Consider the following 12,056-nt stretch of genomic DNA (forward strand, 5'->3'; position numbering starts at 1 on the left):
GTCAGTGCTTTATATTCAGGTCTCATGGTTTGGCCATATAGCACAGATGGGCAGAGAAATCTATTTCCCTCTTGTAGAATTGCAGCCTGGGATTCTGTAATTGCAGCACTTTAAGATCGATTTAAATTACGCTTGATTCCTTGTGCTAAAATGTAGTTTTCGTTTTCAGTTGTTGTAGTTTTATAAACTTTTTCTGCCTGGAATAATAGACCTGACAGTCTTGAATTTATTCCAGCCTTTTATTGTATTTATTTTATTTGCTCTTCATCTGTGTGACTTGGTCATGCTGTCCTCCTGTCAAAACTTGTACAATATGTAAATTATTTTATGTCAAATATTAAGTGAAGAGATCTTGGATAAAAGAAAACACCCATAAGAAAACCAGTGAGTAAATAGCTTTCCATCTCCTATATACATACACACACACAAATAGATAGATAGATAGATAGATAGATGAAATGCTACTCACTGAGCATGAAACTTAATTTCCTGTAAAGCTGCTTTATAAAAAGCGTTATACAAATAAACTTGAACTGAATTGAAATAAGTGAAATATTTCAAGTTTGATGAGCTTTGATCAAATTAAGTGAATAGACATTTGAACAATAAAGAATCCAAATGTCACAGTTTGACCTGCGTATGTTGCTGGAAAATATACATAATACATTTTATTCATTTATTATTAATTAGTCTGTTTATTGATTTGATAAAATATGAATTAATATAATAAATACGGTTTATAATAATATTGACATTTTCTATTTTATTATTTATATTGTTTTATATTAAGAAATGAATATGACGAATAGTATATTTATAGTATATTGTTTATTAAATTCATCATAAAATGATTGTATAATATTAATATGGTGATTATAATTTATTATTTATTAAAATAGAAGCCCTAGTGTGTGGCATTGCCCAGATTTAAAGTAATTTTAAGCCTAGTGTGACCATATACAAGCCACAACACAAAGACATGCTGGTGCCATATTCAAACTGTAAAGGAAAAAATAAGGTTCACTGTGACGCTATATTCAACTTATTATGGATAATTTTGTCAGGTTACCCAAGGCTAAACTTTCAGAGAAGTGCCTTGAGGCTTGACTAACATCTCCTGTCCGTGTCTTACTGAGTTAGAGTCATTCTTTTCAGCTGCTCCTGCTCTTCATGATTGTGCTTTTTTGTATCCTCATTTATATTGTAAAACTACCAATCGGTCGTCTCTCCTTTCTCTTTCTCTCATTTTATTCGCTCCCCCTCGCCAGCTGGGGCTGTATATTATCCCCCTTTGTTAACGAATGCTTAATGGCCCTTTATTAATTAAACGAGGATGCAACAAAGGTGCTGACTGAATACACTGCTGGCAGTCAAGCGTGCCGTCTTTTCAAATATTTGTTAGTTTCTTTTTGTTTGACAAACTTTCTTCCACTGCAAACTTTTGACAGTGATTTGTATGTGTATTTGTGAGTGCTTCTCTGATCCAATTAACTACAAAGAGGTATCCAGAGAGACGGCTTCAATAAAGAGGAAATCAACTGATGGCTGACACTAATTAAAAGCTCATTTCATGTGACCTCTGAAAAAGCCTCTCTAATTAAAACAGAAGTGAAAGCAGGAGCGTTTGGTTTAAAACGGCCTGATAATGAGATGTTGTAGTGTCCTGGTGGAGTTTGGAGCAGGTGCGAGGATGACATGAACGCACACGCAACACAAAAACACACTGGAAAAACAGCCGACCGCTGCTGATGCATTCAGAACCAAATTCAGTGGTTTAACCAATTTAATCAAACTGTTAAAGTCTGTTATGATAATCTGCTCATTATTTGTTCAATTGAAATGTTTTGGATTAAAATAGAAAATTTTGTTAAAATGAGGTTGCTGTAATACCTTACGAACTCTATCCAAAACAACTCAAGGTTAGACGTACTGACCCGGAAAAGCTTAGGCCCAAAAGAAATAGTGCGATTTGACGAGAGAAAAAAAAAAAGATAATACAAGCTTTTGTTTGCCCAAAATGTATAATCTGACAATATTGGAATCAATGTGCTTTATTCCTGTTTACATGTTGTCATATTCGGTCTGTGCCACATGGGAAGAAGTAGTCGGAATTGGGTTTAATGTAGCCTAAATGTGGCCTTTAAGTCAGCCATCTTTTCTGCTGGGCAGGTTACTCTTTTAGTCATAAATGTAAACTGCATAAAGACAAAGATTCTGGTCGTTGAATCTGATTGGCTGATAAAAGTGCAATATTCAAGCGATATCTTAACTCCAACTGTTTCACTGTTTGTATCACTCCGCTTGCAGTAATTATCACAGCAAGTGTCATGGCGGATGCCCAAATACAGTAATAATACAAATAATACAGTTTTTTTAGGTGAGAATGTAGTTATTTAGAGTTCAAATTTGCAGTTTGTTAATTTGCTTCGTTTTCAGAGAAATGAGCTCCAGGGTGTCAGCGGCCGTTCAGCGCTCATGAACCGGCTGAGAGCGCCTCACCTCGGCCAGATCTTCTGGAATTTGCCGCTGGCTCTGATGTCTCTATAGTGGTTAAACATGAGATGATATTAGTTTTGGGCAGTGAGATATGGCTGTATATTGGCACGCTCATATACTGTGGTTTACCATGTAAACACTTTAATCTTGTAAAAAAATATATATATAAAAACTGTAATAAAAACGCATACAAACTAGCCCAGAGGTCTTCAACCCTGTTCCTGGGGACCCACTATCGTGAGCAGTTTAGCTACAACCCTAATCAAACACACCTGAAGCGGCCAATCAAGCTCTTCAAGACTGCTTGAAAATTGCAGGCAGGTGTGCTGAAGCCGGTTGGAAATAAACTTTCCAGGAGAGTGGGTCTCCAGGAGCAGGGTTGAAGACCTCTGAACTAGCCTATATACTAAGGCAGAGGTTCTCAACTGGTTTTGCCATGGGACCCATCAAGTCGCAAGACCGTTCTGAGTGGGTCGCGGAGTGTACTGTCAAAGAAACAACATCAGTAATTCAGTTTTTTGCTATAATCAATCTTCATTTATTTTTTTTCTTGCATATTGTACAATTCCAAATTGAATTCTATAATCATAGATGTGATGCATAAACCCAGATGTCACAAACACACTCAGGTTGAATCAAAGGACAGAGGTGACTTTCTCTATTTCCCCACAGTTTCTTTAATCTCCTCCTCCCTGCCCTTCTGCTCAAGGTGAATATATTTAGCTTGTGCATGTCAAATGTTGTTGGGATAAAATAACTCTGAGCGTGTGGCACGGCGTAGCGAGTGTGTTGGGTGCGAACGGAGGAAGAGTGGGCTGTCAGCAGTGGTTTAGGCCGTCTGATGAAGCAGGTCTGTAATGAGCTGATGAAGGCTACATATTCTGAAGGTGATGAGGGCTGGCATCCTCACCCGTGATGAGAACTCCCTGCTGCTTTGCACTTGGATGTGTGTGTATGCGTGGTGAAGAGAAGGAACGCATTTGTGAATTTGTTTGTTTTGTTTAGTCTAGAGGGTTTACACTAATAGAATGAATGTTGTTTTAAGCTACTCACACTCTTGCTAGCACCTGGTTCACACTGAAACCTGCAGCTTTATCCACTGATGAGGCATGCTGTTTGAAGGACAACAGCTACAGACAAACGTAAAGAGCTTTGCTTTGCAAAAATTCATTGCAATATTTTAAGGCAGGTAACTTTCTGCAATAAAAATAATAAACATTTATTGACAACACTATTTAATAAGGTCTATTTAATAAGATTTATTGATCTTTGTTGAAGTCTGTTTAATAAAAATAAAATTGTTCGTTATTTGTTTGACACTGTTCGACAGTCACAGATACAACTTTTGAATTTAAAAATGTATTAGTAGATATTAACTAAGAATCATAAATTCTGATGAATTATTGTTCATTGTTAATTAATGTTAACTAATGTTAACAAATGAAATCCTATTGTAACATGAAACCCATTTTTATAATATACCAGCTTTTACAACCCAAGTTACAGGTAACCAGGTATGTATGTATACGTGCGTACATATTTACTTAATAATAATAAATTATGCATAATTACAAAATAAACCAGTAAAACAGAATCAGAAAATATGCATGCAGATACTAGAAAATAAACAAACAAATAAATGCATAAATAATATTAACTGTTGCCAAGATGGCTGTAATAGGTAATATATCTGTTAGTAAAAGATTTTTGTATCTGTTGGAAAGAACATTCAAAACATCAGACATAGGTTTAAAACCAAGAAAATGTGTTTATTTTCTACTTTTCACTCGGTAATGCAAATTTGTAATAAAAGAAGAAAGAAACAGAAGCAGGTTCAAAAGTGCTCTCAAAATTAAAAAGTGGGCTTTGAGATTACATTGCCGTTCAATCTGGACTTGAACTTGCAAATGAAATGCTGTCCTTATAATAAGTATATGAAGTGCCTCGAGAACTCTAACAGAAACTTTCTATTGAAAACTTTCCCACTGTAATCCAACACCCGTGTCAAACAGGTGCTTCTCATATTCCTGCCGTCTAGGCCTGATCCATGGCCCTCAGACAGATCTCACAGCAGCCATTTCCCCTAAATGTTCTCATTACTTACATCCACTAGATATTTCAGACACTTCCAGTTGTAAAATTCTCCATTACACAGGTCAAGCAGGGGCAATGAGAGATGAATAACTGTCTGATCATCTGAAAAGGCTCTACTAGAATATTTCCCTCCTGCTAAAATATCTGTCATCACTTTGATTGCATTTTAGAAGAGACTTATTCACAGGGACAAGGGCAGCTTCTTCTTTTTCAATTTTTTTAAGAGGCCTGTTATTTTTTCTCGCTGTCTGAGGGGGATGAGACTCCTGCCTCTGCACATTCATTCAGCAGTCCATTGCAAAAATGAGAAGAGAGCGCAAATGAAAACCTGAAAGAAGAAAAACGAAGGGGGAAGAAAATATTCGGGTCAGTATCTCATCTCGCAGAGATTAAAAACTCATCTCTCAGACCGGTGTGGTGTTATTTAGGCTGATTTGCGAAGCTCTCCATGCAAATTGCGAGGTGATTAGTTGTCGTGTCGGGCTGGTGGAACAGCGGAGGGGTTAGGACACTTCGTCCCCCCTGTCCAATTACGGCTGCCTGTAGCATGGGATGACGCCCCGTCTGCACGCCCATGTCATTAAGAGGAATACGGGCTCTAATGTGAGTGGAGGAACTACACGACTGTCGTCTCTGTGTCTTCCGTCATGTCTGTGCCGGTGCCATCCTCTTTCACTCAAGATTTAATGAAGAGTAAAACAGGAAACACATCCACACACTAGACACTTGATACACATTCATTATAATTCCATGACAAAAGCTTAAGGGATATACTTACTTACAACAATAAGCTTAGTGTACAAATATAATTACAGCAATTTAGCGAATTTTAAAAGGCTAGTTCAAAACAAAATTGTACTTTTTGCCATCATCAACTCACCTTGTCATTTTAAACCTGTATGACTTTTTTTTACTTTTTTGAAACACAAAAGGAGATGTTTAGCAGAGTGTCCAAGCTGCTCTTTTCAGTGAAAGTAAATGGTGACCACAGCTATCAAGTTTTTATATGGCTTCTTTTACAATATTTGTGGTCACCGTCCACTTTTATTGAACGAAAAAGAAAAGTGTGAATACAACCTGAATTCTGGAAATGTTGGGACGTTTTTTAAATTTGAATAAAATGAAAACTAAAAGACTTTCAAATCACATGAGCCAATATTTTATTCACAATAGAACATAGATAACACGTTTAAACTGAGAATTTTTACAATTTTATGCACAAAATGAGCTCATTTCAAATTTGATGCCTGCTACAGGTCTCAAAATAGTTGGGACGGGGGCAACAAAGGGCTGAAAAAGCAAGAAATTTTGAAAAGATTCATCTAGCAACTAATTAAGTTAATTGACAATTGGCATGTTTACATGTAGCATCTCCTCTTCTTTTCAAATCAGTTTGAAGACGTCTAGGCATCGAGGTTATGAGTTTCTGGAGTTTTGGTGTTGGAATTTGGTCCCATTCTTGCCTGATATAGGTTTCCAGCTGCTGAAGAGTTTGTGGTCGTCTTTGACGTCTTTTTCATTTAATGATGCACCAAATGTTCTTTAGGTGAAAGATCTGGACTGCAGGCAGGCCAATTCAGCACCCGGACTCTTCTACTACGAAGCCATGCTTTTGTAATAGCTGCAGTATGTGGTTTTGCATTGTCTTGCTGAAATACACGTTGTCTGGAGGGGAGCATATGTTGCTCTAAAACCTTAATACAGTCATGGCCAAAAATATCAGCACCCTTGGTAAATATGATCAAAGAAGACTGTGAAAATTAATCTGCATTGTTAATCCTTTTGATCTTCTATTTTTTTTTAAATCACAAAAATCTAAACTTTCATTGGATAATAAGAATTTAAACTGGGGGTAAATATCATTACGAAATAAAAAAAAAATTTCAAATACACGCTGGACACAATTATTGGCACCCCTAGAAATTCTTATGAGTAAAATATCTCTGAAATATATTCCCATTCATATTCACAATTTTGAGCACTCCATGGTGATTATGAACATGAAATTATCCAGCCATGGCTTCCTGTTTCACAGAAATATAAATAGGAGGGAAAACAAAGCCCAAATTCCCTTAATCATCCATCACAATGAGAAAAACCAAAGAATATATTTCTGATGTGCAGCAAAAGATAATTGAGCTTCACAAATTAGTGAAGTGGCTTTAAGAAAAGAGCTAGAGCAGTGAAAATTCCCATTTACAGCATCAGGGCAATAATTAAGAATTTCCAATCAGCATAAAATGTTACGAAACTGCCTGGAAGAGGGAGTATGTCTATATCGTCCTAATGCACGGTGAGAAGGAGAGTTTGAGTGGCTAAAGACTCTCCAAGGACCACAGCTGGAGAATTGCAGAAAATAGTTGAGTCTCGGGGTCAGAAAACTCAAAAAAATAAATAAATAAAAATTGTCAAACAGCACCTACATCACCACATTTTATTTGGGAGGGTTTCAAGAAAAATTCTCCTAGCTCATCCAAAAACAAACTCCAGCATATTCAGTTATCAGACATGACTGGAACTTCAAATGGGACTGGCTTCTTTGGTCAGATGAAACTAAAAAAAATTGTTTTTAGCAGCAAACCCTCAAGATGGGTTTGGTGAAGACAGGGATAAAAAGTACCCCATGTGTACAATGAAATATACTACTGTATTTTTGATGTTGTGGGCCTATATTTCTGCTGGAGGTCCTGGACATCTTGTTTAGACACATGGCATCATGGATTCTATCAAATACCAACAGATAAAAAAATCAGTAAGTGACTGACTCTGTTAGAAATCTTATAATGGGCCATGTTTGGATCTTTCAAACGTACAATAATCCAAACACAAACCTCAAAAACAGCACAAAAATGGGTCACTGAGCACAAAATCAAGCTTCTGATATGGCCATTCCAGTCCTCTGACCTGAACCCTATAGAAAATGAGTGGGGTGAACTGAAGAGAAGAAGCACCAACATGGAGCTGGGAATCTAAAGGGTCTGGAGTGATTCTGGATGAAGGAATGGTCTCTGATCTCTTGTCAGGTGTTCTCTAACCTCATCAGGCATTATAAGAGAACATTTAGAGCTGTTAAACTGGCAAAGGGAGGTTTCAAAAATTATTGAATAAAAGGGTGCTGTTAATTGTGGCCAATGTGTATTAGAGAAAAACATTTATTTCATAGTGATATTTTCCCCCATTTTAAATTCCTATTATCCAATGAAAGGTTAGATTTTTGTGAATTTTTTTAATAAAAGATCAAAAGCATTAACAATGCAGATTAATTTTCACAGCCTTCTTTGATCATATTTACCAAGGGTGCCGATATTTTTGGCCATGACTGTATACCTTTCAGCATTCATAGTGCCTTCCAAAACATGCAAGTTGCCCATACCGTATGCACTTATGCACCCCATACCATCAGAGATGCTGGCTTATGAACTGAACACTGATGACACGCTGGAAGGTATCCCTCCTCTTTAGCCCAGAGGACACGGTATCTGTGATTTCCAACAAGAATGTCAAATTTGGACTCGTCTGACCATAGAACACTTTTCCAATTTGAAACAGTCCATTTTAAATGAGCCTTGGCCCACAGGACACAACGGCGCTTCTGGACAATGTTTACATATGGCTTCCTTTTTGCATGATAGAGTTTTAGTTGGCATCTGCAGATGGCACAGCGGATTGTGTTTACCGACAGTGGTTTCTGGAAGTGTTCGTGGGCCCATTTAGTAATGTCAATGACAGAATCATGTCGATGAGTGATGCAGTGTCGTCTGAGGGCCCGAAGACCACGGGCATCCAACAAAGGTCTTCAGCCTTGTCCCTTACGCACAGAGATTTCTCCAGTTTCTCTGAATCTTTTGATGATGTTATGCACTGTAGATGATGAGATTTGTAAAGCCTTTGCAATTTGACATTGAGGAACTTTGTTTTTAAAGTATTCCACAATCTTTTTATGCACTCTTTCACAGATTGGAGAGCCTCTGCCCATCTTTACTTCTGAGAGACTCTTCCTCTCTAAGACATCCCTTTTATGTTACAGATCTGATGTCAATTAACTTAATTAGTTGCTAGATGTTCTCCCAGCTGAATCTTTTCAAAATGTCTTGCTTTTTCAGCCCTTTGTTGCCCCCGTGCCAACTTTTTTGAGACCTGGCATCAAATTTGAAATGAGCTCATTTAGTGGATAAAAGTGTAAAATTTCTCAGTTTAAACGTTTGTTATGTTATCTATGTTCTATTGTGAATAAAATATTCGCTCATGTGATGTGAAAAATCTTTTAGTTTTCATTTCATTCAAATGTAAAAAAACATCCCAACATTTCCGGAATTCGGGTTGTATTTACAAAACATGCTAATTTGAATTAAGATCAAACATGAAGGTGACACAAATTCTTAATTATTTGAACTTATAAATTATTTTAAATGCTTTGCTAACATGAAAAAAATAATCTTGTTTCAGACAGATTTAAATCTCTATATTGGTTTAAAAACATTTTTAACAGAAATTCTCATTGTAATTATTTTACTTAATGCTGGATAATCAATTAATAGTGTTGGTTGCTGTTTAGAGAAGGCACAGTTGGATTCCTGTCTGACAGTCCTCAGCAAGCAGATCCATATCACATTATGCTGATGATGTACTCTTACATATGAAAAATTCAGATATCTGTCTCCGCATACCACAAATTTTATACTGTCCTGCCAGTATATACTGTTTTATACTGTCCTGTTTTATACTGTCACTGTTTTGCTGAATAAACATGATCACAGTATATATACATGCAGAGGGTCACTTATGCTGCCTTCACGTGCTATCAGAAATTTCCTATTTCCCACTTATGAAGTCGTGATTACGAGCTTGTCATATTCAAGTGCTTTAATGTCGGAAAGAATAAAATCATATAAACAATCATATAAACATTCACAGCGCTATACATGCAGTTTGCTGACAATTCTGGAATTTCGGTCAAATACATGCTTATTTCACTGCTTATAAAACATACAATATGCTTCGAATGATCATTCATATCTAGCCTATAAATGCACTACTTTCGCAACAAAACAAAGGGATAGTTGTTGTGAGAACAGCATTGACAGCAGTAATGATTGTTCCCTCCACCATGTTTAAAGTTTATGACCCGCCCAACTCGGAAACTCAGGTATCAACATTATTTCCGAATTTCCCAGTAGTAAATACGACTTGAGAGGCCGTTCACGTCCAATTTCCAATTAGGAAACTCATATTTACGATAATTCCGATAGCACGTGAAGGCAGCATAACAAATACATGTTTAGCAAATGTTTCGTCATATCATTATACATTTTTAGAAAGGATACACTTTTTATGCAGTATTTTATTTTCTTAAACATTGCTTTAATAAAGAAGCAGTTGAATAGATACTGCTTGATTGTGAATGTTCATTGCAAGCAACTTCTATGGTGTGCTGCAATGATGACTTATTTTTGTAGGCCAACCCGGAAATTAGCATCACCCTGGTTCTCTCTACAAAAAAGAAAAAACAAAAAAATCCATTGGCTGTAGATTATTGCAGAAAATAAGCTCTGTGACCAACAAAAGTTAAGGATTCTTATGCACTGTGTTCATCATGATGATCTCGAACAAATTAAATGTAGGCTATAAACAAACTACACCATCATCGCATGATTTGGAAGTCACCACTGTTAAGTTTAAAACATTTGAAAAAGATTGAGTTCGAATAGTTTGCAAAAGCATGATTATGAACACAACAAGACGGTGAAAGTTGTCTAGTGAGTAGATGAGTTTATCTTTTTGGTGAGATGTTTAATGTCTCCTACAACCTCTGTAGTCCCATTGAGTCACTGGTTAGCAACTGTCTTTGCAAGAGAAGTTAAAGCTTTTTAAAAAAAAATCTCAAGGGGGTATTACTCATGTATTTTATGTTGTTGAATAAAATGAGAAAATAGCTTGAGCTTGGGTTAACCTCAGAAAAAATGTTGACTTCAGGACGACAGAACTGGAAGTGCTAAAATGCTAACTTGGGTTTCTAAATTTTGGTCATCCCAGCACTCTGCTGGTCAATGCTGCAAATTGCAATTACAGTAATGCTTTTTGAATCCCTGTTTAATCATTCAGGGCATTTCTTCACATCCACTAACACACTGACATTTGTAACCAGGCAAGCCGACATCTTGGAATAGTATACTCGCATAAGTCCCGACTTCTCTCGCTATTCTGTGAGATTGATTTTACGAATGCAAGGAGCTGATCCTGAGTCAGTGATGATTTAGTTTTCAGGGGGGTTACTTGCCCAGTTAGAGCAAATTATCTCCCCCAACGTTTGAGAGGATGTTAAATGAGTCTGCAGCTTCTCTTTGAGAGGCAAACACTGGGGAATGTATGCGAATGTGATGTAATAGCTCTCTGAAATTCTAATGGTTTCACAAATCATTAAAACATTCAGCCCGATCCCTTTTTAATGAACGCCCACAGTCGTGGAGTATAGCAGAGATGAGAGACGAGATGAGATTCTATATTCATGCTGGGTTGTTGTCTCATTAACCTTAAATTATGCAAGCTAATACAGTTCAAACTACCCATCATGAAAAGGCACTTTCTTCTCTTTTAAAAAGGGTGAGGAAAAGTCCTTTCAAGTTGGACTTGATCTCCGAGGGTCGTGTCTGTTTTTCTATTTAAAGCTGCATTCTGTGAGTTTCTCACTTTTAATGAGTCTGCTGCGCTGGAGCCATGCCACAGAGGTGCAGTTCGTGAATTACACAGTTTGGTCTATATTATAACAATATTCACAGGTCACTGTCATGCTTGCAAGGTTATATGAACTGATTATTTCCTCTCTCGCTTCCAACCATTGATAACTCAACTCTAATTAATAGCTTAAGCCATCATGCTAGTAATTGCCTGGGGCTTTTCCTTTAATAACTAAGAATATTTATCTCCGTTCTTATCGGTGACTTGACTGGATCAATATGGATTAGAATTTCACACAGAATCGGATGTCTCCCTCGGTAATTTACAAGGGTAAAACCTGCCAGGATTATTTTTTTTCAGGAGCAGTATTCATTACGCTCTGCATGTGTGCTTATTGTATTTTTGTCAGATTTAAAATAAGATAACAGTAGCATTGCAACTTGGGTTATTACCAGTCAAACTGACGTGTTCAAAGAGCCGAAAAAGGTGACCTGGTTATTGTTTTTCGTTAATGGAGATCCTATTGTACACTATATTGTCTGTTTATCTTTCAAAGGCAAATTTGAAAAGTGTCACTTAAAGAAAAAACTTGAAGACCAAACTTCTGTCGTCTCACCTTATTCTATTTCTCAAATGAAAAAGTTGAGTTTAGCCCACTTAGTGGTGTCAAAGGAAATTCTCAGGGATGTACTGTGAGTCATAGTGTAAAACCCAGATATCCCTCTGCATGTTATAAACAAACTACACCATCATCGCATGATTTGGAAGTCACCACTGTTAAGTTTAAAACA

The sequence above is a fragment of the Onychostoma macrolepis genome, chromosome 11 (assembly GCF_012432095.1).
Source record: "Onychostoma macrolepis isolate SWU-2019 chromosome 11, ASM1243209v1, whole genome shotgun sequence".
NCBI lineage: Eukaryota > Metazoa > Chordata > Actinopteri > Cypriniformes > Cyprinidae > Onychostoma > Onychostoma macrolepis.